A 27,304-nucleotide genomic window follows, 5' to 3' on the forward strand; every position below is an offset into this window, starting at 1 on the left:
CCAGTCAAAAATTAAAATGAAAATTTCAAAAGCTCTAATGAAAATCTAATTGAATTATGCTCTTATTAAAGCAATGTATTCATTTTTAGTGCACTCGGTCTGGTGAGTCTCCTACTACTCATTTAGTATTTATTGTCTTTCACTTTAGAAGTTCAGTATTACTAATTTATCTCTAATTCTGCATCTAAACAAATTTAGCTATGCTTGTGGAGACGATAGTTTAGCTTACATTTGAAACATATTTTCTCTGTGAAACAAGAACTTCTTTAAATCAGATGAGAGAATATGAATAATTGATTATGTACTGTGCGTATTGCAAGTTTGAATTACAATACTTCAAAAAGAAACCTCTGTTCATTGTTATATAGAAGATGCTTTTTTTCAGCTATCTGTTCTGAGAAGCTAGAGAAATAAAAATGCACTAAAATGCACTAAAAAGGTTAACAGATGATTACATAGTGCATAAAACAGAAACTTCAGCATACAGCTTTCAAAAATTAATGAGGGAGCAAACATGCGTTCACCTTATCTGTTCATCTTTCTGCCTGTTGTCTGGAGATCTCTAAGTGTCTGAAGATGATTATATTGCATCATGGATTGGGTGACATATGCCTGGAGCTGACTAAATGGTTCAACATTAATGCCCATGGGTGTTTCTATCGGTGGAATGCCATGAGCAGTCACAGTAATCATTGGGGAGGACAAAAGCATGTCTGCTTTCTGTGGTCTCATAAGAACAAATATCCATTTACAGCTCCATACATCACTTTAATCCTTGAAAGCATGCCTCTGTATGCTATAGATTCTGTAGCATGCATGCAGAATCTAACAGCAGCTTGTCATCCACCTAACCAGCAAAGTTACCAACAACAATGGATGGTGGGTCAGTGCAAGAAAACTTTCTTTTATATAATAGGAGAAGTTTATAGATGGAGTATGTCATTCTATTTTGTACTTAAATTATTTTACCTAAATTAATAGGCTTTGACACAGAACAGAGTTCACATAAGTAAAAACTGAACTGAAGAGCAGATGATTTGAAACAAAGCATATGAACAACTTGAGAAGTTTTTTGTGCTAAGAAACAGCTTCTGCACTTTTTGGGGCAGGGAGCAGGGGAGAGAACTACATTTAAAAAGCTGATGTACTTATCGTGATTAAAAATACCTTTTAAATTGTAGTCTGTGTATATTAAATAGAATACAATTTAAATAAGTCAAAAGTCTATTTATCAGTCAGTGTTCCCAGTGTCATAATTAGAGAAATACTTTTCCTAAATAATACAGGCCACATTCCAGCAAAGAATTTAAGCACATGAATTGGGGGGGTGGGGCAGGGCTGGGGTGCCTTGGGCGAATGGCTAAGGCCAGCACCATGGTGGGGGCCTTGGGCCAGCCCTGTGCGGTGTCCTATTTTCCCTTTGGGAAATATGGTCACCCTATTTACAGAGTACCTGCAGGTCCCAGATCCTCTCTTCACTGTGTTGGGACATATTGAAGATGAACCTGATTCCTCCAGAGAAGTCCCCTTGGAGTCTCCACTAGGTAGAATCTAGTGTTTCTGCCTGTTCTGTACGGTTCCAAATGTCTGGGTGCTTTTGACCCAAACTTAGTTCCCTGGACTCAGTTGGGGTAGCGCTTTTGTTCTGTGCTGAACATTGACATTTTGCTGCTGCCTGGTTTTTATTTTGGCATTCTGTTTTCAAAATTATTTCAAGCTGGGCCATTGAGGTTTAAACTTAGTTGCCTTCCTAGCAAATATTCTGCTAGGAGTGTTGACCAAGATGTGAGGAGTGCTTTATATAGGTCTTTTGCAGAAGTCTTTTTAAAAATTATTTCCTTGTTACATACCCCACAGCCCTCTACTGTCTGAATTTGCCTACTGAGGCTGGGCCACGTATAGACTGTTGTGCTCATGCCTTACATTTGTTTATACCCTGAAGTCCCTCATGGATTTTGGAGAACACCTTTTTCAGAAGTGCTATAGGAAGTGAAAATGTGCCTTCTGTTCAGAAGCAGGCCATGGTCATGTGAAGGTTATCTTGGTCCTGCCAATATGATAGAAGGTCTGTGGACAGTTGACTCCTTCAACCTCACTATCTTTAGCAGAGTTGAGGGAGTAAGGTTTTTTGAACTCTAATGCTGAAGTCATCTTGGATTGCTGCCAGAACAAGATCAATGAGGACTTTGACATCTTTTTTCCCTTAAAGCTTTTTCTTCTGTTGGGGCTGTAGATAGCATCTGCTACTATGATTGCCTTCTTTGGTGCGTGTTGATTTTTTAAAAGAAAATTGCATGAGACCCACTAGAAATCATTGAACTCTAACTGGAAGGTTTCCAGTGGTTTTGAACCCAGTAAAGGCACTAAGAACTGGTGGACTGTTTCTGTGTTAAAATCTGAGAGTCACAGGAGTTGCTGATGGCACCAGTTTTATTTTGTATTCTCCTGACAGCTTTCCTAGCCCTGAGAAGACATGTAGATACAGCTCCTGTGTCATTTGCTCTTTGCCATTTCTTTACTAGGTGGATTGCCTGCAATACAAGGACTATTAGTAGCAGAGTTGTTAGTCCTTGTATTACATATATTATTTGTAGAAGAAATTCCTGTCCTTCTTCCAGTTTCCCAAGGAATTCCCCACAAATATTCAATATATTGTTACAAGCCCCACATAGAATCTTATTTGGTCTTTGCAGATTTACATCTTGGGATCTCTCTCTCTCTCTCTCTGAGTCATTTGGGCCAGAGAAAGCACAAGAGTGAGTGACTAGCCTGGGGGCAGGCAGTAATTTTTGCAGGGGGCCACTCCATTAATTTTGGTAAGTAGTCACAGGCTGCACATTTCTACTATATTAATGGAGTGGGTGTGGGGTCTGGGAGGGAGTTTGGGTGCAGGAGAGAGCTCTGGGCTGGTGCAGAGTGTTTGGGTACAGGAGAGGGTGAGGGGTGTGGGCTCTGGGATGGAGTTTGGTGCAGGAGGAGGCTCCAGGCTGTGGCAGGGGATCAGGGTGTAGGAGGGGGTGCAGGGTCTGGGTGGGAGTTTGAGTGCAAGAGGCGGTTCTGACCTGGGACAGGGGATTGGGGTGCAGGAAGGGGTCCAGGCTCTGGTCAGGAGGTGTTTACCACAGGTGTCTCCCAGCTGGCGGCACAGCAGGGCTCAGGTAGGCTGCCTGCCATAGCCCCACACCACTCCTGAAAGTGGCTGTGGCTGGCTGCTGCTGGCACGTCTCTGTGTGTCCCTTGCGGGGAAGGGGGACAGCAGGTCTCCATGCGCTACCCGCACCCACAAGCACCACCCCTTCACCTCCCATTGGCTGCTTTCTGGCCAATGGGAGCTGTGAGGACAGTGCTGGAGGCGGGGGGCAGCATGCAGAGCCACCTCCCCGCCTCCCTGGGGGGCACAGAGACATGCCAGCAGCAGCTGGCCACTTTTGGGAGCAGTGTGGGGCCATGGCAGGCAGGCTGACTTCCTAAGCGCTCCTGTGGATTGCGGGACGTTTAGTGGTCTGGAGATCACGAGGGGGCAGCCAAAGAGCCTGGCAATGCCAGACAGAAATGTTAGATGGTCCATATCTGGGCTCGAGGCCATATTTTGCCAAGCCCGCTCTAGCCTGATGATTAGAACACACGGACAGGATGTGGAGCACACAGACTTGTTAGAGCACCCAGACAGGATCCAGTCCTCCTGTTTCAATGGTCATTTATCCATAGTGCAACAGCTTCAACAGGAGAGACTGAGGGCCTCTGTGCATATCAGAATATCTCACTGCCCAGTGGTTAGAGCACTCACCTGGAAGATGGCAGATCTGTGTTCAAATTCCTTCTCTACCTCAGGTGGAGCTGGGACATGAACTGGGGGTTTCCCACCTTCTGGGTGAGTACCCTAACCACTACACTAAAAGTTATGAGGCAGGTCTTCCACCTCCTGCCTCCCAACCTGGCTATTTTGTGTAAGCTTGCCTATAGGGGCCTGATCCAGTAGGCAGCCTCTGAGTATACCTACTGGATCAGGCCTCTCAAACAGTAGAATGCCTTCTCCTGGTTCATGATTTGCTCTTAAGTGGGAGATAGGCATCTTCATACTCACAGGGAAGCAACAGTGCTCATGAGAGAATCATAGGTGCCTAAGGAATTTTTTAATGCAGAAACATAGGTGCCAAGCAAGTTTAGGCACCTACAGGATTTCAAGGGGAGTTTTCTGCATCACAGTGGTCCCAAAACGGGAAGGTAGGTGCCTAGGTCCCTTTGAGCATAGTTCCTAGAAGTATGGACTCATTGTCATTTGATTAGAACACTCCCTCTTGGATTGTTTACGCTACTCTTAGTACTCATTTTGTGACATCTCCTGCATTCAGTCTCTTTAGATGGACATTGTTGCCCACTATGGCTTGGTGTCTTACCATATTTTCCACAGCTCTCTTTCTGTTACAGTATTTTGGTTTCCCACTCATTAGTTGTTATTTTGCTTTAAATTTGGCCTGATATCTCAGTTGTTTTTTCTTGTTTGGCACCTACTATTAAATTTGGCCCTTTCATATATAATATTCTGACTATGAAAAGCCTCTTTCACTTTGGTGTAATCTTTTTCCTCATCACTGAGGGGTAGGGCACACAGGAGGTCATCAGCTGCATCACCCCTGTCAAATATCAAAGCATTTATCTAGTATACTTGTGCTTTTTCTCTTAAACCAGAAGCCATCCAGAACCACTCACATCTCTGGATCCAGCAAGGCCAGTTGCCTGAGTTGGCAAAATTAAACCTCTCTAACAGAGCCATTTGCACTACGGGCTCCATTGCTATGCTAAGACACAGCTCTACCTCGTTCATACTACTGCTTTCACAGGTCTTCTCCCTGATTTTCCACTTCCCCACTCATCACTCTGGGCGCCTCCTTTCCTTTCTCTTATTCATTTTCTAAAGAGAGGGGTTCACTCACTTCTGATACCATGTAGTATGAAGACAAACACAAAGAGCCATGCTTCAACTGCAGCAACTAGAGAACACCTTAACTAGGAAGGCCCCATGTTTATTCAGGCCCCGACTGCAACACATCCTGGTCCTCTCTGTTAACTGTGGAGGACCAGGAAATCTATAACAATTCCACAGTGCTGGTCCTTTGTGAAAATACATGAAGTTCAGTAGTGGCTGTACATCAAGGGCTGCATTTTGATGTGTTTCTTTGCATGGATAGCACCTTATTCTGCAAGAATTCTCATCTATCCATAGGATTTCTTATAAAGTAAGGAAGCACTTTCTCATTCTTTCAAGGTACCAGATCAACAGGTTGGCCTTTCTGCTCTCATGGTCTAGAAGTCGGACATGCATAAATCAGAGTCTGTGATAGAAAATAGCTTGACTAGAAACTTTTACTAGGGATAATAGTCCCTGGCAAATTTGAATTCATGAGCAAAAAGAGTTGTATTTTACTGGAGAGAGCAGATTGTGTTGAAGATCTCATCCAGTTCTTCAGCAAATAAAAAGGAGCAATGAAGGATAATTGAATTAATTATTGCTATTAGTCATCAGAAATCAAAATGCCTTCTCAGTTGATGGCAATATACCCTTTTTTATTGCTATGCTTCAGAAATACATACTTTACACACTTGGAAAAAAAGTAGTTTTGCTAATATAACTAACTTCTAGCCTATACCAAGTGTATTTTTAGTTGTAAACTGTAGAGCTGAAACTGTTTACTATTCAAAGAGTTACCTTACTTCAGTTATGTTGGCGGCTGCTGTTATTTTTTTTAAAGCAACTTAAGTATGGTGTAACTTTCTATTAAATGAAAAATATCTATCTTTTACTTCAGAAAACTTGACTTCACACAGTAAAAGTGCATTGTACTCAACAGGGATTCTGAATTTAGAAAAACTTATTCATGTATTCATTCTTGCACTTCTTATCCTGACTGTATGTCAATTTCTTTGCATATTAAAGTGGTATTTGCAACTGACAAGCTGACTGGCAAGTTTGAATATAAATGCATTGATAAAAAGGAGACAACTGTATTGTGCAGATCAATATGAAGTGCACAGCACGAGGAAGTCAAAAGTGACAACCATGCTCATGTTTACTACCAGTTTACTGAATGTCTCTGAAATGAGATTATAATTTCAGATGCTGCTGCATATATTTAAATCTGCCATACTTTGCATTCCCACAGGAATACTAAACTGCAAGTCTGAACTGGCCATTTCATATGTAACCCACAAACCTCCTGGGCGTGGTGCTCTGTCCCCCTAGTGGTACCGAGACCACTTAGAGAGAGATTAATGAGTCTGCTCTACTGCCTTAGCTAAGGGCCAGTTGGCTTTTAGTTCATGCAGTAGAGGCTCATGAACTCAGCTCCAGGGGCCCCAGGTTCGATCCCGCCCACCAATGACCAAGGTCCATTGGCGTTACAAGTGTCCATATCTCTGGTACAAGAGACTGCCCCGTGTGCACCCACAGTGAGGCCCGCCTACTAACAGCTGAGATCACTGAGAGCATAACAAGTGGGCAGCTGGCAGAGAGGCATAGCCAGCAGGGCTGCTGGCGGAGAGGTGTGGCAACCAGCCAGCAGGGCGGCTGGTGGAGAGGCGTGGCAACTGGCCAACAGGGCGGCTGGAAGAGGGGCATGGCAAGTGACCAGCAGGGAGGCTGGCAGGTGTGACCAGTAAGGCGGTTGATGGAGTGGCACGGCAAATGGCCAGCCTGATGACTGTCAGAGAGGGCCAGAGCACAGTCCCGAAGAGAGGTGTGGCAAGTGCCCAAACAGTGGAGCATAAGGTGCCTCCTTACCTGCCCCTGCTTCCACCTAGGGTGGGAGGTGAACTCTGCAGATAATCCTCTGGACTCTGGAGCTGCACTGACCAAGGACAGTAACTGTGAGTGGGGTGCAGAGAAGGGACTGGCAAATTAAAGGGACTTTTGGGTTGCTGGACTTAACCTGAGGGGAAAAGGATACTGCTCAACTTACTTGGGGGTGGGTCTTTTGCTCAGGGTTTATGTTTATGAACCTAGTTGCAGTGTTTACCCAAATTAATACTGAGTTACTGCCCTCCTTTTAATAAAAGTTTTTACTACACTCAGACTCTGTGCTTGTGAGAGGAAAAGTATTGCCTCTTATGGTACATCTACATTACCTGCTGGATCGGCAGGTAGCGATCGATCTATCGGGGATTGATTTATCACGTGTAGTGTAGACACAATAAATCAATCCCCGATTGCTCTCCTGTCGACTGCTGAACTCCAACAGTGCAAGAGGCGGAAGCATAGTTGATGGGGGAGCTGCGGCCATCGATCCAGTGCCGTGAGGAAGTAAGTAATTTTAATTCGATCTAAGATATGTCGACTTCAGCTACACTATTCTATGCTATCCTTAACATAGGCCTGTGCTTTAATAGGCATAACCTGGCTTTCACTGATCCTACTATAGTATGGAGCTGGGCGTGTTGGCCTCAACAAGAGAGAGTTCTAGAATAACTTCTTTAATTTTGTTTTTATAAATTTCAACTTGTCCCACAAGTCCCAGACATTCCAATCACCTTTTTGGCGACATTCACAGTTCCACTTACTCTTTCTAAAGTCTTCCTCATTTCCAACACTTTGAAGAATGTAATAGCCACTGTAGCTTCTTTGACAGCATCCAACAACAGCCCTCAGTCTTAGATATAGTTTCTGAAATTCACAAATGACTTCTGCTCCTTACTAGTTTAAATTCAGTCTTGTTTTTTTCAGCCCTCAATATGCTATACTTACACTAAGTGGAAGGAGTTTGAAGAGCCACAATTATGATATAGTAAATGATGAGTACATTTATGGAAAAGCAAAAATATGATGTGGCTTCTCATATACTAGATAGATCAGTGGCAAGAAGCACAAATAGGGTCTCCATATTCTGTACCTCTCTTTCTGGGAATCTCCTGGGGCCTGTCTCAGTATTCTGGTAATGTTGACAAAACTGGAAGTTTTCTAGTTTTTACTTGTCTTTGGCAGGCTGGGAGGATATGGAAACATTCTTGACTAACTGCCTCTACTGCTGGGTCCCTCCGTTTCCTCTGATAATCTTGCTGTGAAAGTCAGTTTCACAGCAGTGCCCCAAGTAGCTGGCTCAGGCAATTTCCCCTAACCAGCCCTAGTCCTGGCTTCCCAAGGCTCTGGAACTCAGCCTTGACCCATCACACATTCTTAACCTCCTTGAACCTTAATCTCTAGCTCTGGGTGTGCCAATTTTTGCATCTCTAATGCCTACTGGTTGTAGTCCCACAACTACCTGATTCTTTCCCTTTTCTCCACCAGCCCTCCTCAGAAAACCCTGGCTGGCTCTAGTCCTTTTTTCACTTTGCTTGGCCCCACAACACCTCCCTTGACTCCTGCTTGTCCTTGATTTTAATCCTCAGCTGTCCCAACTTCCCTGTTGCCTGTATGTCCTGACTTGGCTACTCTTAATCTTGATACCCTAAACCTAGTTCCATAAATTCTTGACCTTGGATGCCCCAGCTATCCCCAGTATTAATCCTCTTGATTGACTCCAGCTTCTCCCCTTAGGCTTCCTAACTCAGTTTTTGTACATCCTATTTGTCTGGTTAACCCCCATCTCTGTTACCACATTCCATCGTTGCTTGACTACCCCAATTTCAGTTCTGTCTTGGTACTCCTGTTTTGTTACAAAAGGCCAGCCATATCTCTCTAGTTCTGCCCACATTTTCCCTTAAAATAATGCGAATTTGAATGTTTTGGAAACTAGTGCTGCAAGCATCTCACACGTGTTCTAGAGCAGTGGTTCTCAAACTAGGGCCGCTGCTTGTTCAGGGAAAGCCCCTGGCGGGCCGGGACAGTTTGTTTACCTGCCATGTCCACAGGTTCGGCCGATCGCAGCTCCCACTGGCCGTGGTTCGCCGCTCCAGGCCAATGGGGGTTGCAGGAAGGGTGGCCAGCACGTCCCTCAGCCCATGACGCTTCCTGCAGCCCCCATTGGCCTGGAGCGGTGAACTGCGGCCAGTGGGAGCCACAATGGGCTGAACCTGTGGATGTGACAGGTAAATAAACCGGCCTGGCCCACCAAGGGCTTTCTCTGAACAAGCAGCAGCCCAAGTCTGAGAACCACTGTAAAAGAATAGCTGCTAAGCATAGGCAAAGGTAAAGTCACAGGGGTGACGCTGCAGGTGACTGAATAATAATAAAATGGCCACTTTTGGCCACTATCACAAATCTTGTTAAGAAAAGTGTCTAGAAAGCCTAATTTTTCCATGTGTACATTAAGCAATACTGTCAAACAAAAAAAGAGGACACCCACTATGCATGCTAAGAAATAAAGTAATTAAATTAATAAATTACCATGTTTGGTCTGAGTCACATCCCTTTCTCCAGTCAGATGGCATAACAAAACTTTCTGATGTGTATGTATGCTTTTTCCTGAAACCTTACACAAACAGGTTTTTAAAAATGAGTTTCCTACAGTTTTTCAGTCTCTGTCAAAAATGATTCTTTAATGGTACATACTGTAGTTGATTCCAAATATTTGTGCACTTCAGAGTGATTTCTCTCACTCAGCTGTGTGTTAGAATGTTAAGAGTGTCAATTTGCTCTTGTGTTCAGTTTTAATTGAACAGCTAGCGTAACGTACCAAAGAACAAACCCAGACCTGAGGTACACCATTGCATGTAATGGAGAGGATATGGGCCTAAAGTGTGAAGGATTTTAGAGACCTTGCATGGAGTGATGAGCAAGAGAAAGAAACATAAGGGCCTATGGTGAGATTTTTTTGAAGGTGAATGTAACACATTTTCTAATATCTCCTCTTTTTTGTTTTGCTCCCTTGCCCTGTTGTCATGGAGCATTTTATTAATTTTCTTGTAATAATAACCTGGGACACCCAGAAGTAGCAATAAGAATATAGAGTAACCGTGGGAGAACAATCATTGTTACAATGTTCAGTTTGCCCCATAGGAAAAATGAAGCTGTTCCCATCTGTCCAAGTTGGGTTTTTTTATTTGATTAACAGCTGGGTATATATTAAATTGAACAAAATCCATACATGTCTTTGGCATCCATCATTCTTAGTACTATATTTAATTTCTTTTTCTGCCCAATTAAAACTCTAATTAGAAATTTATATTCACCAGAGTAGATGATGGCGCCTACTCGTTTTTATTTTTGGTGGGGTAGGAGGGAAAGAGGGACAGCTTACAATTGTATTTTATAGCTTGATAGTAAAGTTGTCAGTCACTGTAGGTACTAGCATTTCATTTGTTTGTTTTTTGGCAACAGACACCATTCCTGGGTTGCAAAATCAGATCCACATTTGAAATCTCTGCAAACTCAAGTTGTGTATATATAGATCCAGAATTTCATCTCCCCTCATTATATAAAGAGGGGCTAGCTATAAAATTTGGAGTTTGGATTCTGTATTCCTTTGCAACCATCACCAAAATTCAGAAGATTTTTCATCTGGGGGTTTGGTTCACTTCATTTTATAGAAAGGATCCATCTGTGAACCAAAATCTGGATCAGTTATTCTAAAATATTCCACTTTCTCCAAAAGGAATCTGGATCCTATGCTTGAAATCATGTCTTTCTCTACTAGTTATGTATGGGTCCATTCATCTACCAGAACAGTATCCATTTGTCCATTCAGTACACTCTGGTTCACCTTTAAATTTATTGCTTAGATCATAAGAGCATGGGGGTGCATAGCAAAGGGTTGTAATCATACTGTCCTAAGAATGGACTGACAATACCTCGGGGGGGGGAAGTTAAAGTTCATATAACTGTTTTACTGTTGACTTATAGCTAGGGTGTTGGTGACTTCCACACTTCATTGGAAACTTCAGAAATAAATCTAAACAAAGTCTAATCTTTTGGGTGCCCTACAGAAATGAGTCCCTGAATACATATTATTATTTTGGAGGTTACACCATTTTCTGAACATGTTTTGCTCCCATAATTGCTGTCAGCTGCATTCTAGTAATAGCCATTAGTATAGCATTAAGACAAGTCACGTATGGTATATTAACATACAGCCCTCCCCTCTGTGAGATGGAGTGACAGATTCCACCTTGCCCTCTTATCCACAGAGCTGGTTCTATCAGAAGGGCGGTTTCATAGTACAGAAAAATATTGGTGAAAGCTAAGTGTCAGTAACTGATCATGTGGGAAACTGAAGACTAATAGAGGGGAAATGTTTTCCTGGGAAGGACGGTAGGACTCCTTGATGTTCACTCAGGCTCATGGAGAATATCCCCAGATCCCCAGAGATGCAATAGCCTTGCTAATATCCAGTGAAAGTGAAGCTTTCCTGGCAGAATGTCTCCTATATTTCTGATCTGTATTAAAACCAAAAAGCACTACCTCCTCATCTGATATTACGCAGTTATGAGGAACACTAGCAGGAAATGACTAAGCAGTTTCCTTAACATAGCTTTCCTTTTCAGCTTGCATTGCAATGTTGTTTTTTGACAGGTGCTTTTTTATTATTGACAGAAATTTGAATAAGTACACTGCTTCATTTGTCCATCAGTATCTTTGTCTTCTGTCTTACACTAGAAATGGCCAAATTCTGCATTTGGCCAGAAACTGATAGAACTAAGAGGCAAACCTGGGACCCAAGTGGGAGAAGACTGGAAAAAATACAGGTTTTCTAACTGCACGAAGTTTTGCATATATAGAATATAGATCTCTGTAAATGTGACTGTAGTCATTATGAAGGCAGCAGTAGACTTTAAGACTAATATTGGAATAAAACATCAATAGAAGGGTTTGCCAAAGTGCTTCAATAGGGAGCATAATGAAAAGTGTGTTCCATTTGTAAACAATAAATTACATCCGACATCTCTTCCAGAATGGATTTCTATGTTAATTAAATTGGCTTGCGCTCAATACTAGAGATTATGGACCAAATTCTGTTCTGTTGCAGTAGTACCTATGTACCTGGACTGTTGTTAGCATTAATGCCTGCTGACTTTAAAACTTAGTGGGTGGGTATTCTGCATCTCCTCACTTGTCACAATTTACTGTGGACATATAGTAAATTGGGGAAACCACTTATTTCCATGGAAATTGGAGCACATCTTAACTTTATTAAACCATTGTTCATAACAGTTTGGTCTAATTCTGCTCTGTTACATGGATGTGACTCCTGGAGTCTATATATCTTGGAACCAATTATCTCCATATGTCTTTTTTTATCTTGGCACATTTTGTTGTAACTCACTTTTTTTTAATTCCTTGATGATAGTTGTATCGGCCAGTGTGAAGTAATGCACTTTTGGGACATACCAATCTTTAGATGGATCCCCAAGCCAAAGCAAAATTTAGTTGGCCTGTGCTATATAACTCAGAAGTGTAGTGACATGCCAAAATCACCAATGCGTGTTAAAGCATGTTGTATAAAATATGCAGGCATTGCAAACGCCAACATTAGCAGTATGAAATAAAACCAAGGCACACTATTACATTGGCAGTCGCCAGTAGGTATGAGATCTCTGAATTTCCTTTTGTTCCACTCAGTCATGTTCCCTCAAGATTCCTGACAAAATACCTATGGCATAAGATTTTATGTAACATTTTGGCAATGAATGTTTTATCAAATAACTTTCTATTATATTGAAACTTAACCAAAGTCAGGGTTTTTCAGTTTCTCCTTGGTGTTTCCAGGCCACAGTCCTGTGGCAACCCAACTGCAGTGGAAGGGGATAATTTTGTTCAAAACTGAGTATCAGAGGGGTATAGCAGAGGGGCATTGCTGGCATATGATGGCGTATATTACATTTGTGGACGTGCAGGTGAATGAACTGGTGATGGTGTGGCTGATCTGGTTAGGTCCTGTGATGGTGTCGTTGGTGTAGATATTGTGGGCAGAGTTGGCATTGAGGTTTGTTGCATGGATTGGTTCCTGAGCTAGAGTTCCTATGGTGCGGTGTGCAGTTACTGGTGAGAATATGTTTCAGGTTGGCAGGTTGTCTGTGGGCGAGGACTGGCCTGCCACTCAAGGCCTGTGAAAGTGTGGGATCATTGTCCAGGATGGGTTGTAGATCCCTGATGATGCGTTGGAGGGGTTTTATCTGGGGACTGTATGTGATGGCCAGTGGAGTCCTATTGGTTTCTTTCTTGGGTTTGTCTTGCAGTAGGAGGCTTCTGGGTACATGTCTGGCTCTGTTGATCTGTTTCCTTATTTCCTCATGTGGGTATGGTAGTTTTGAGAATGCTTGGTGGAGATTTTGTAGGTGTTGGTCTCTGTCTGAGGGGTTAGAGCAGATGTGGTTGTACCTCAGTGCTTGGCTGTAGACAATGGATCGTATGGTGTGCCCGGGACACTGAGTATGTTGATGTATGTTCTGGAAACTCCTTAGCTTTCAGCACCTCTCCATAGTGATTACAGATTCTAGCAGGATGGTATGCAGAGATAAAATTTCTAGACATCATAAATAATTGCTTGTTGGGGCAGCTTGTCCTGGAACCCACAAGGGGGGATGCAATTCTTGATTAGTCCTAAATGTAGCACAACATATGGTCCAAGAGGTGAACTGCTCAATAACATCAGCAAAGAATCCAGTGGCAATTTATAGACTAACAGACGTTTTGGAGCATGAGCTTTCGTGGGTGAATACCCACTTCGTCAGATGCATGTACACCCACTTCGTCATGCATCGGACGAAGTGGGTATTCACCCACAAAAGCTCATGCTCCAAAACGTCTGTTTGTCTGTAAGGTGCCACAGGATTTTTGCTGCTTTTACAGATCCAGACTAACACGGCTACCCCTCTGATACTTGACTGCCCAGTGACAGTGATCATAATGTAATAAATTAAACATCCTTTGGGGAAGAATACCAAAGAAATCCACCACAGTAGCATATAACTTCAGAAAGGGAAGCTATACAAAACTGAGGAAGCTAGTTAAACAGAAATTAAAAGGAACAGTCACAAGAGTGAAATGCCTGCAAGTTGCATGGAAACTACTTAAAAACACAATAATACAAATTCAAACTAAATGTATACCCCAAATTAAAAAAAAAGACCAAAAAATGCCACCATGGCTAAACAGATCAATAGGGGCAGTTAGAGGCAAAAATTCAGCTTTTAAAAATTGGAAGTCAAATCCTACTGCAGAAAATAGAAAGGTACATAATCTCTGATAAGTCAAGTCAAGTGTAAAAATATAATTAGGCAGGCCAAAAAGAACCCCCAAAACAATTTGAAGAGCAGCTAGCAAAACACACACAAACTAACAGCAAACATTTAAGAACATCAGAAGCAGGAAGCATGTCAAACTGTCAGTATGGCCACTGGATGATCAGAGTATTAAAGGAGCACTCAAGGAAGACAAAGCCATTGCAGAAAAGCTATGGTCATCTCGATTATCACTTCAAAAGATTTTTTTCTCCTTTAAGGTGTCAGTAGAGGAGGTTCTGGAACAAACTGATTAATTAAACAGTAATAAATCACTAGGACCAGATGGTGTTCACCCAAGAGTTCTGAAGGAACTCAAATATGAAATTTAAGAACTACTAACTGTAGTATGCAACCCATCACTTAAGTCAGCATCTGTACCAAATGACCGGTGGATAGTTGTAGTAATATTGATTTAAAAAATAAAAAAAAGGCTTCAGAGGCAATACTGGCAATTACAGGATGGTAAGCTTAACTTCAGTACCAGGCAAATTAGTTATAACTATAGTAAAGAACAGAATTATTAGACACATAGATGAACATGATATATTGGGGAATTGTCAATATGGTTTTTATAAAGGGAAATCATGCCTAGCTAATCTATTAGAATTCTTTAAGGGTATCAACAAGCATGTGTGAACAAGGGTGATTCAGTGGATACAGTGCCCTTGGACTTTCAGAAAACCTTTGACAAGGTCCCACACCAAAGGCTCTTAAGCAAAGTAAGGATTTATGGAATAAGAGGGAAGGTCCTCCCATGTCTTAGTAACTGGTTTAAAGATAGAAAACAAAAAGTAGGACTAAATGGTCAGTTTTCAGAATGGAGAGAGGTAAATAGTGGTACCCCAAGGATCAGTACTGGGACCAGTGCTGTTCAACCTATTCATAAATGATCTGGAAAAGGGGGTGAACAGTGAAGTGGCAAAATTTGCAGATGATTCAGAATGACAAGATAGTTAAATCCGAAGCTGACTGTGAAGAATTAGAAAGGGATCTCACAAAACTGGATGACTGGGAAAAAAATGGCAAATGAAAGTGTTGATTAGTGTGTGCTAATGAACACTGGAAAACATAATTCCAACTACACATATAAAATAATTATTTAAATTAGTTTTTCCCACTCAAAAAAGAGATCTTGGTGTCATTGTGAGTAGTTCACTCAAAATACCTGCTCAGTGTGCAGCCACAGCAGTCATTAAAAAGCTAACAACATTAGGACCTATTTGGAAAAAAACTGATAATTAAAACAGAAAATATCATGCTACTATATAAATCTATGGTATGCCCACACCTTGAATACTGCAGGTAGTTCTGGTTACACCATTGCAAAAAAAAAAGGTATAGATTAGATTAGAATTAAAAAAGGAACAGAGAAGGGCAACAAAAATGATTAGGGTATGGAACGGCTTACATATGAGTAGAGATTAAAAAGATTGGAACTGTCATTTTAGAAAACAGGTGACCTAAGGGGTTATGATAGAGGTCTATAAAATCATGAATGGTGTGGAGAAAGTGAATAAGGAAGTGTTGTTTACCCTGTCATGTAACACAAGATCCTGGGTCACCCAATGAAATTTAATAGGCAGCAGGTTAAAAAAAAACAGAATGCACAATTAGCCTGGGAAACTCCTTGCCAAGGATGTTGTAAAGGTCAAAAGTATAAGTGGATACAAAAGAGAATTAGATACGTTCATGGAGGATTGGTCCATCAATGGCTATTAGCCAAGAGGATTAGGGACACAACCCTATGCTCCGGGTATTCCTAAAAATCTGACTGGCAGAAGCTGGGAGTGTATGATAGGATAGATCACTCAGTAATTTCCTTGTTGTGGTCATTCCCCTCTGAAGCATCTGACCCTGACCTCTGTCAGAAAACAGGATACTGGGATAGATGAATCATTGGTCTTACACAGTATGGCTGTTCTTATCTCTGAGGACCTCTGTATGAAATTACCAGACCAATAATAATCTTAATAAAATATTTAGTTTTAAAATGAAATTCAAACAAAATTAATGGCTTATCCTACCTACCTACCAATTATAAGATAAACTAGATGACGATCTCAGATGGGGGAGAGTTGTGGGGTGGATGGAAAGTAGATGGCTTACGTCTTCTGAAAGCAATTCTTTCCCTGACCATCAGACTGGCAGCTCCTCTTGGTGTGCAGAGTCCAACTCCCGCTTGATTTTTCTAGGATAAAGAAAGTCATGCATCTGGGTCAGCTTGTAAATTTAGATGTGCCTTCCCTACATTAAAGGGTTGTTGAGAGGGTAAATACACTGGTGATTCTGAGACACTCAGATACTAGTGATGAGCATCATAGAAGAACCATCCTTGCTTTCTCTTTTCTTTCTTACCTCAACTGTTCTTTCCTTTACGTGTCTTTCTCTTTCCTCTCCCTCTTTCGATGTCTGTTTCTTGTTTACTTCACTCTTTTTGTCTCTCTCAATTTTCTCCTTCATTTAACCTTTCCCTCTTTCTCTCCATTCTTTCTGCTCCTATTCCCCTTCCCCCACCCCTAGTCTGTTCGCTCCAGTGTACACACTCCCACTGAATGCCAGGGAGATCCAAGAAGGCAGCTCCAACTATCTCCAGAACAAGCTTCTTTCTAAGGTATAAAGAACAGGAGTACTTGTGGCACCTTAGAGACTAAGAAATTTATTTGAGCATAAACTTTCGTGGGCTACAGCCCACTTCAGTGGATGCATTGACTGGAACATAGAGCAAGAAGATATATATACATACAGAGAACATGAAAAGGTGGAAGTAGCCATATAAACTGTAAGAGTCCAGTCAATTGAGATGAACTATCATCAGCAGGAGAAAAAAAACTTTTGAAGTGATAATCGAGATGACCCGTAGAAGGTGTGAGGATACTTAACATGGGAAAATAGATTCAATTAGTCTAATGGCCCAACCATTCCCAGTCTCTGTTCAAGCCTAAGTTAATTGTATCTAATTTGCAGATTAATTCGAGTTCAGCACTCTCTCTTTGGAGTCTGTTTTTGAGGTTTTTTTAATTGTAAAATTGCCATCTTTAAGTCTGTCACTGAGTGGTTAGAGAGGTTGAAGTGTTCTCCCTCTGGTTTTTGAATGTTGTGATTCTTGATGTCTGATTTATGTCCATTTATTCTTTTGCATAGAGACTGTCCAGTCTGGCCAATGTATATGGCAGGGGGGCATTGCTGGCACATGATGGCATATATCACATTGGTAGATGTGCAGGTGAATGAGCCCCTGATGCTGTGGCTGATGTAGTTAGGTCCTATGATGGCGTCACTTGAATAGATATGTGGACAGAGTTGGCATCGGGCTTTGTTGCAAGGATAGGTTCCTGGTTGCAAGAATAGTGTTTATGTTGTATGGTGTGTGGTAGCTGGTGAGTATTTGCTCAGGTTGGGGGGCTGTGTGTAAGCAAGGACTGGTCTGTCTCCCAAGATCTCTGAGAGTGAGAGATCATCTTTCGGGATAGGTTGTAGATCTTTGATGATGCACTGGAGAGGTTTTAGCTGGGGGCTGAAGGTGACAGCTAGTGGCGTTCTGTTATTTTCTTTGTAGGGTCTGTCCTGTAGTAGATGACTTCTGGGTACAATGGATGGTGTGGTGTGTCCTGAATGGAAGCTGGAGGCATGAAGGTAAGTATAGCCGTCAGTGGGTTTCCGATATAGGCTGGTGTTTATGTGACCATCGCTTATTAGCACAGTAGTGTCTAGGAAATGGACCACTTGTGTGGATTGGTCTAGGCTGAGGTTGATGGTGGGATGGAAATTGTTAAAAACATTGTGGAATTCTTCAAGGGCTTCTTTTCCATGGGTCCAGATGATGAAGATGTCATTAATGTGCACAAGTAGAGTAAGGATGTTAGGGGAACGAGAGCTACAGAAGTGTTGTTCTAGGTAAGCCATACAAATGTAGGCATACTATGGAGCCATGTGGGTACCCATAGCAGTGCCACTAACTTGAAGGTATATATTGTTCCCAAATGTGAAATAGTTGTGGGTAGGCTAACCTATCCTGAAAGATGACAGGAACCTATCCTTGCAACAAAGCCTGATGCCAACTCTTTCCACATATCTATTCAAGTGACTCCATCATGGGACCTAAACACATCAGCCACAGCATCAGGGGCTCATTCACCTGCACGTCTACCAATGTGATATATGCCATCTTGTGCCAGCAATGTCCCTCTGCCATATACATTGGCCAGACTGGACAGTCTCTCTGCAAAAGAATAAATGGACATAAATCTGACATCAAGAATCATAACATTCAAAAACCAGAGGGAGAACACTTCAACCTTTCTAACTACTCAGTGACAGACTTGAAGGTGGCAATTTTACAACAAAAAAACTTCAAAAACAGTCTCCAAAGAGAGAGTGCTGAACTTGAATTAATCTGCAAATTAGATACAATTAATTTAGGCTTGTACAGAGACTGGGAATGGTTGGGCTATTACACTAATCAAATCTATTTCCCCATGTTAAGTATCCTCACACCTTCTATGGGTCATCTTGATTATTACTTCAAAAGTTTTTTTTTCTCCTGCTGATGATAGTTCATCTCAATTGATTGGCCTCTTACAGTTGGTATGGCTACTTCCACCTTTTCCTGTTCTCTATATGTATATATATCTCCTCACTATATGTTCCAGTCTATGCATCCGATGAAGTGGGATGTAGCCCATGAAAGCTTATGTTCAAATAAATTTGTTAGTCTCTAAGGTGCCACAAGTACTCCTGTTCTTTTTGCGGATACAGACTAACACGGTTGCTACTCTGAAACCTTTCTAAAGTATGAGACTTGACCTTAAATGTCGGAATCATTGAGCTTTCCAGTGTGTAAAAGTAGAAGATTTCTTTCTAAATCACTCTCCTGTTAAATTTATGGAAGTAAAGTTACTCACTTTAATGTATTAGCTAAACATAATCACATCAGAACAGCCCACAATCTGAAAAGATCTTAAAATAATTATGATTTGCATGAGATGTCTATTAAAGGAAAACCTGAGCAGTTTATTCTACATTACTCACAATCAGATAAACAACTCACACTCTATGAAAGGTGTAATTGAAATAGAAGTTGTGGCTGAATATAGTGACGAAAAGAGCCTTGGTAATCTTACTGATGCACGTACAGCTAATTCTATGCTAGTGGATAGTTTCAATTATTTTGGTGAGTTATTTTAAATTCAAGGCTACTTGAGGAACATAAGGGGATTTGTAATAAATGTGAGAGACAGTTTTTCTGACCCCTTGCATGAAATACCAAATCAGGGGCTAATCACAGTCTAGCCCAACATGCCCATGAGAGAACAATAGGGAGTGAAGAGGACTGTTATGAGATATCAAGATTGCCAGTCCTAACTTGTAATAAAAATTGAAGGTGATGAGAGGTATGTGTGTTTGTTTTTTTTAAGAGGGCAGACTCTACTAAACCATGGTTATAAGCAGAGAGATAGTTGGGGTAGATAATTTCCTCATAAGTGAAAGAGCTTAGAAAAAAATTAGGTGATTTCCAGGACAGACTGATTTGAGAGTCTACTAGTGGATTACAGCTGACTGACCTTACTCCATCTATAGATGAATCCAGGTGTGGGTTTATGGAGTCATCCTGTAACTTGAAACCCTCTTTGATTTACAATATATACCTATCCCTACATAACTGAAACTCATAAAAGCTTTTCTATTTAACTTTTTATCCTAATTTGGAAAATGTTTTCTTTGATTTTACTGAACCATATGTATTTGCATACTTATTTTAACTTATCCTTGAATTTACATGCAGTAGCTTAGCATAAATTGCACTGTAATAGTTCATCTTTGTTGCCCCAGTGTTTAGCTTGTTGCCTACCTATGCTTTTAAAGTGATAACTTTGATCATATGAAGCTACTTACTTAAGGGAGACATTACTTTTTAAAAAATATACTAGTTGTGGGTATGTTACACTGTAATGAAAAACTACTAGCTGGCCCATGTCACCTGACTGAGGCTCGTGGGGCTCAGGCTGCAGGGCTATAAAATTACAGTGTAGACCAGTGTTCCCAAACTTGTTCTGCCGCTTGTTCAGGGGAAGCCCCTGGTGAGCTGGGCCGGTTTGTTTACCTGCCGCGTCTGCAGGTTCAGTCGATCGCTGCTCCAGGCCAATGGGAGCTGCCGGAAGCGGCAAAGGCCAAGGGACGTACTGGCCGCCACTTCCAGCAGCCCCCATTGGCCTGGAGCAGCGAACCGTTGCCACTGGGAGCTGCGATCGGCCAGCCCTGCGGTCGCGGCAGGTAAACAAACTGGCCCGGCCTGCCAAGGGCTTTCCCTACACAAGCGATAGAACAATTCTGGGAACCACTGGTGTAGACGATCGCATGGCCAAACATATACACTGCAATTTTATTGCCCTGCAGCCTAAGACTCGCAAGCCCAGTCTGCTGACATGGGCTGGCTGTGTGTGTCTATTGCAGTTAGACATAGCCTGTTTCTGTGTTTGTAATATTGTACCTTAACTACAGCTACAGGCAAGGTTCAGGAGAGTCAACCAAGTCGTTTATAAATTCATGTCAATTTTGGCCAGTTGTTTTGGTTGAAACAAAAAGAAAAACATTTTGAAAATGTCATTGTGTTTCAAATGTTTGGGCTAGGTTCACAAGAGGATTTATGAGCCATTCACAAAATAGATGAGCATGCACTTCCTTACCCCAGCCTGCCTCCCAGTGGGCACTCATATGGGATGTGGGAGATCCAAGTTCCAGTCCCTGCTCCAGATGGAGGAGGGAGGAATCTAACTACCCTGCCATAGGGTGTTCTGGGTTGGGTCTCATTCACTTGTATTGAAGCTGTTCCTTTTTTATGAAATGCTTAAATAGTCGTATAGCCAGTGACAGAGAGAAACACACAGTGATTTTGGTACTCATCACAGGGGATGTGAGGAGAGAAGAGATTTATGCTTCACAGCATACAAGCAGAGAAGTGACAGTATTTTTTTTTAATCTTTCTGGAAGCTTGCAAGAATGTCAAAACAGAGAGCTACAAAGCAGGCTTCTCCAAAATTAGAGGTTCTACTCACCATCCCACCATACTCTACACTGTGTCTATCTGATGATTATCTTTCATATTCTGACTTTTTTTTGGTATGAATTGCTTACATATGGAACATATAACTTTTGAGTATTTTTCCATTACAACTTGTGGTTTCATTACTATCTTTTTAATATATTACACCTACTTCTGTCAAGTGTAATAAAAAGGAACGTATTTCCTAACACTATTCATTATAGTGAAGAAAAGTTATTTTAAAGTAAAAAGTAAACTACAGTGGTGGTGTAGATGTAGACTGATAGAAATATTGAGTCAGACTTATCCCTGGTGTAACTCTACTGAAGTTACAGTTATACCAGATGTGAACTTAGTTTGGCTATTTGTACTCGTTATTAAGATTCAAATTCTGACACAGTTGCTCATCTTGATTAATACATTATTGTGGGAGTAGCTCTACTGAAACATGAGTTACGTTTAGCTGCCAGAGTTCCTCAGCCATAGCCACTTCCCTAGAACAAGGAAAGGTGAAGGCCAGGAGACTATCAAGATCTTCAAGTATCTTCTTCTCCTCAGTGTTAACCTCAGTAGTCACTGACTAGCAAGTTGAACCATCTATAGCAGATTTTGACCACGTTACTTCATAAGATAGCCTCACTGATTTTAGTATTACTCAGTGTAAGAGGTTCTGAATCTGATCCTAAACATTCTCTCAGAGAGCTGTTCCACTGGGATTGATTATAAACACAGGGGCTCAGACATTGACTGGTTGGAGCTCTGTGTGTCAGAAGAGAAAGCAACTAGAAGGACAAGAAATACTTGATTTATTTGTTTCTCCTCATGAAAGCAACCCAGCCAGGCCCCAAATACTGGCTAACCACTCAGACATTCCATACTGTCCCAGTACTATTCCTCATGTAAGCAACTGTTATAATTGCCCTTTGGCTGTTATGTGATTGTGCATAAGATTGAGGTGGTTCCATGGAGTCACATATGGGAGAAGAAATAGTCCAGAGAACAGTCTACCAAGATGTGAGTGATGCTATATAAAAATCGCTGACCCCCTCTATTACTGTCTTTACTGTGACAAGCCTGCCAGAAAGGGTAAAGGAGCTGGCTTTGTGCCATTGTACGCAAATACTTAAAAATATACCTACCTAATATTAATGTAACTGTAACTGTTTAATGTCATTGGTAAGTATGTATCTGTGGGGGAAAAAGTCTCATGCGACAGAGTTTTTAGAGGCCTGGCCTCTGTGGAAAAATTGGAAAGAGTCCAGTGGAGGGCAACAAAAATGATTACGGGCTGGAGCACATGACTTATGAGGAGAGGCTGAGCGAACTGGGATTGTTTAGTCTGCAGAAGAGAAGATGGGGGGGGAGGATTTGATAGCTGCTTTCAACTACCTGAAAGGGGGTTCCAAAAAGGATGGATCTAGACTGTTCTCAGTGGTACCTGATGTTAAAACAAGGAGTAATGGTCTCAAGTTGCAGGGGTGGGAGGTTTAGGTTGGATATTAGGAAAAACTTTTTCATTAGGAGGGTGGTGAAGCATTGGAATGGGTTACTTGGGGAGGTGGTGGAATCTCCTTCCTTAGAGGGTTTTAAGGTCAGGCTTGACAAAGCCCTGGCTAGGATGATTTAGTTGGGAATTGGTCCTGCTTTGAGCAGGAGGTTGGACTAGATGACCTCCTGAGGTCCCGTCCAACTCTGATATTCTATGATTCTATGATCTGTTGTTTTTTTGTTTTTTACTGAAAAACTTCACCTAGCTCTGCCTTTATGGTATTATGTCAGCAGAACCCTTCAATACATTTAGCAGGCTATTATTACTGAATATACATTTCCTAAAGAAAATCTTCTGGCACACCTCACTTGGTTTTAAATGGCCACATTTTTCTGAGTCACAGCATAAAGAAGCTATAGTTAAATGTAATGAAACTTGTACAGAACTTCAGTGACAATTCTGAGATCATGCAAGTTCCCAATCTAGGAATCAATAATGGAAAGAAAACAAGAATAGCAACCTGTCTCCTCTTCCTGCCATCCCATGCATATTGAAACTGACACATCACCTTAAAATCTGCCTACCTGATGCTGGTGCATGCATTGAGGGACTGGAGAGAGGACCTTCTAAATATATTCGGAAATTTACTCACACCAGCATTGTCTTTACATAGATAGATATGCAGACTATATTTTTCTAGGTAAACAATATGTGGGGGCAGACATTAAGGTATTGCTTTCAGAAAGGATACTGCCAAAGTTCTCTCTACATATTCAGTGCAGAGTAAATGGCTTAGTTAATTCAAAACAAATCATTAAATCCTAACTGGTTTGCATGGCATGGTTATTTTTGTTCCCTTCCTTCCTTTTCTGCCATCTGTCTACATATCTATTGATTTCCCCACTATTCTCCTTTGTTTGCTGTTGACGCAGTATATCGGCTTACCTTTTATTACAGTTTTTCTGATATCTTTGGAGGACATTTATGTAAACTGAAACGAACATTAGACTTTATGATGATGTAAGCTTGTGGGGTAAAACCACATTGATCCAGCATTGATTACTGCAAGGAGGTATAAATCATTCCTACAAAGAAAAAGAGAGGGTCAATAGTTTTGAACCTTTTGCTAATTTGATATATTAAAGTCAGACTTCACCCACATTAGGACTTTAGTCACTGAAAATGATCTGATAAGAAGGACTGAATGTTGTCAAGTCATGACACTTCTAGGGACATCTTGAGAGAAGTTGTGTTCTATAATATAAATTCAAAAGATAAGCTGGACTGTCTTCTGACTAATCAGTGCAGCTTTATCAAACCACTTCAATAGCACACATGTTCCAAATTCATTCTCATTACAGAAATCATTGTATAATGGTAAAACTATAATTGAATAGATAAGGCCAAATCCTGCTTGCACAACTTGCATGCATAGTGCTGTTGATGTCACCTAAAAGGATTGTGAGTAAGATAAGTAGGGTTTTGTGCTACATTCCAAACTTCTAGTTAGTAGTGGTTTCAATACAATCTTCTTCATCTTTCTTAGCTATAAAATCTGGTCAAAAATTGTATTCAACTTACTAGTTAGTTGTCTTTCTGAAGATCACTTAATGATTATACCAAGCACTGTAACTCCAAAAAAAATAAATAGTAATAATACTAGTAGGTAGCATTTCTTAGGCTTATTGAGAACTCTCTTGTTTGAGGGGAAAATGTAACTTTGTATTATCCTTTAATTCTTCAGTACCCCTGTGACTAAAAACATTGTCAAATTTTACCATGATAGTAGTCTTACATGCTTATTTCCATTACCTTGCAAAGATTTTTTTTATAAAATAAACCAAATGTTCTTGAATCACAAATTCATAACTTTAGAATATTCACTTCAAATTACATTTTTTCCCGAAAAGCTGTGCATTGGTAGCCTTCTTGTATTGAAGGCTCATCAGCAGTGCTTTAAATGAGTTCAGGTTCTACCTACATCTTATTGGGAAAATATTTTATGATCTTGAAGTTAGAGAAATCACTGGTGTAAATCCTATTGCATCATAAGAGTATACTAAAATTCATAGGATATCCCTAGACAGGTGACTGTATACAAGAAGTATCAAGGCACACTGTACCTATCGCTCAGGAGGAACAGTGTCGCTGAAACTTTTTAAAATTAACTTCCGGAAAACAGTCTTGATACTCACTGTTGAATAAACCAGAAGGTAATGGTCATTTGAAGACGGTGTTTTCATGTTCACGCTTTGCTGTGTCAGTTTTACGTAAGAGGAAGTATAAGAGGAAGACAGAAGATAAGTTCTTCCTTTGCCCTCTTCCCATAAATGTACGTGTTTCACCAAGCAACAAATATGATGATCTAACTCAGGAAACACAAATATTCAGACTATCCAGCTATGGTAATGGGGACATGGAGAGGCCAGCTGGGTATTTCCAAACAACTGATTCTCTAGAAAAGAGTTTTGAGTAATTGTACGTGCCTGGGGAGAAATGTATTCATGCTATGGCCCCTTCAAGTTTATTTTTGGGAAGTTTCACATGACTTGGAGTGCTATATTGAGGCTTTCAAAGTTTCAGGGGTAAAGGAGTGTGCAGTTTTGCTGCCTTAAGCCCCAATTTAGAAAAGCACTTAACCATATCAATGGGATGATTCATGTACTAAGGACTGGGATTTGCCAAAGGAGTTTAAGGAACTGAAGGCACCCAATTCCTATTGAACAATCAGTGGAAGTTGAGTACTCAACTCTGTCATACTCCTGAAAATCTTAACAAGTGTTTTGTTGAGTTGAGGACTTTCAGCAGTGGGACAACGTATGAGGAATAACAGACACAGAAAAGAATCCATTGTAGTGGATAATTCCGTTCCACTATCACACCTATAGGGGAAACTGTCAAAGGCACAAGGGAGGTAATCAGTAGGAGTTGGGCAACTACCTCCCCGTTGTGACTTAGAGTCTGGGGGAAAGACTTTCAAAGTCACTCTAGTAACAGACTCAAGCTCTCATCACATTTCTGCATCACAGAGTCCTACTTTGGTAACACACTGATATAGCAAACATGGATATTACACTGCATTGGGACAAATTCTACTCTGTTACACTGGTGCATCCGCACTGAAGCTAAAGAGGTTGTATCAGAGTAACTCAGCTGAACTTGGTTCAGTTATTTTAAAAACAACCAAACAATAGGCTCCCAGCTGATCACTTACTAAAACACCACATCTATAAACATTGTAATAGTTGATAGTTAGATAGGCTGTTCTTTAGATAATAAGGATATTAAGTTCTTTACTGAAGCTGACTGGGAGGTCCATGGAACCAATTCAATATTATAAATGGATAAAGAATCCCCAGTGTTTCATGTGCAAAGAGTTCAGGGGCCTGTAACTCCAGGAATTGCTCTTCAGAGTTTTGAGACTCAAGTCTCCCAGGCATAGGTGGGTGCACAGCTGACAAGCTTTGCTAAATGAGTCTAAGGCTTGCCACTTTTCAGATCTCTGGTGAACTTTACTATGCAGCTAGACTTCAGGATCAGCTGTTTCCCTCTGTGCAGGAGTGAGGAAGAGAGATGTATAGAATGTATGAATGAGTGAAAACTAATGTTCACTTTGTGCTTGTACTTCCCTTTGTAATTAATTAAGGAGCCTTTTGGCATAATTACTCTATTTATTTGTTTATCTGTTAGAAATTGAGTCACTCCACAGCTCCAGTTCTAAAATTTTCTCTGCAGTTGTGTGATCAATCTAACTTTAGAAAGTTTCCAGAACAACTCATCTTTCTTCATATTTGTACTGCTGTAGCAGTTAGAGACTCCAACTAAGATTGGGGACCTCTGTGCTAGGTACTGTATATATAAGAGTCTGAAAGAGGTTGAATCTAAATAAATAACCCTGGCAAAGGGCAGTAGAAAGGAAGTATGTTTCCTTTTAGGGGGAAACTGAAGCACATAGGAGGTAAATGACTTGACTGAGGTCACATGGAAAGTGTACAACAAACCCACTAATAGAGCATGGGTGGTCTTATCCTAGTCTAATGCCTTTAGTACAAGACTATGCTTCCTTTTTGTTTTGTACTCAACAAATCCTATACTCAAAATATAATTGTGTGCAAACCCACACTTAAAATGTCATTGCTACAATGATGACATATATTTCAGTAATAAGCTTTTCAGTACACAAAACCATCTTTTTCTTGGTTAAGGATGCATTTAATTTAAATCTAGAGTTGGCTGGGAATAGTTTGACAGTGTTTTCTTTTCCTCCATTGGAAAATGGCAATTTGTCAAAACAAAAATTCTCTGAGGAAAGTTTTGTTGAGAAGGTTTCTAAGGTCCAGGACTGAATTTCTGCTCAAAACAAGTGAGAAAGATCCCAGAACAGCCAGTAGTCCAGAGGCCAGGGTACTCAGCAGCCATGTAGGATACCCCAGTTAAGTGACTGCTCTATCAAATTCAGAGCAGGGACTTAAACATGAGTCTCCCACATCCATGGTCAGTTGTCCTAACCACCAAGCTATTGGCTGTTTTGAGATAAGCGTGGGTTGGGTCTGTCTCTGTTTTTTCATGAAAAATGTCAAAAGATCTCAGTTTTGTTCTGATGTGAGATGAAAACAAATTGTGAA

Source organism: Gopherus evgoodei, chromosome 8 (assembly GCF_007399415.2).
Source record: "Gopherus evgoodei ecotype Sinaloan lineage chromosome 8, rGopEvg1_v1.p, whole genome shotgun sequence".
In the NCBI taxonomy this organism is placed as follows: Eukaryota; Metazoa; Chordata; order Testudines; family Testudinidae; genus Gopherus; species Gopherus evgoodei.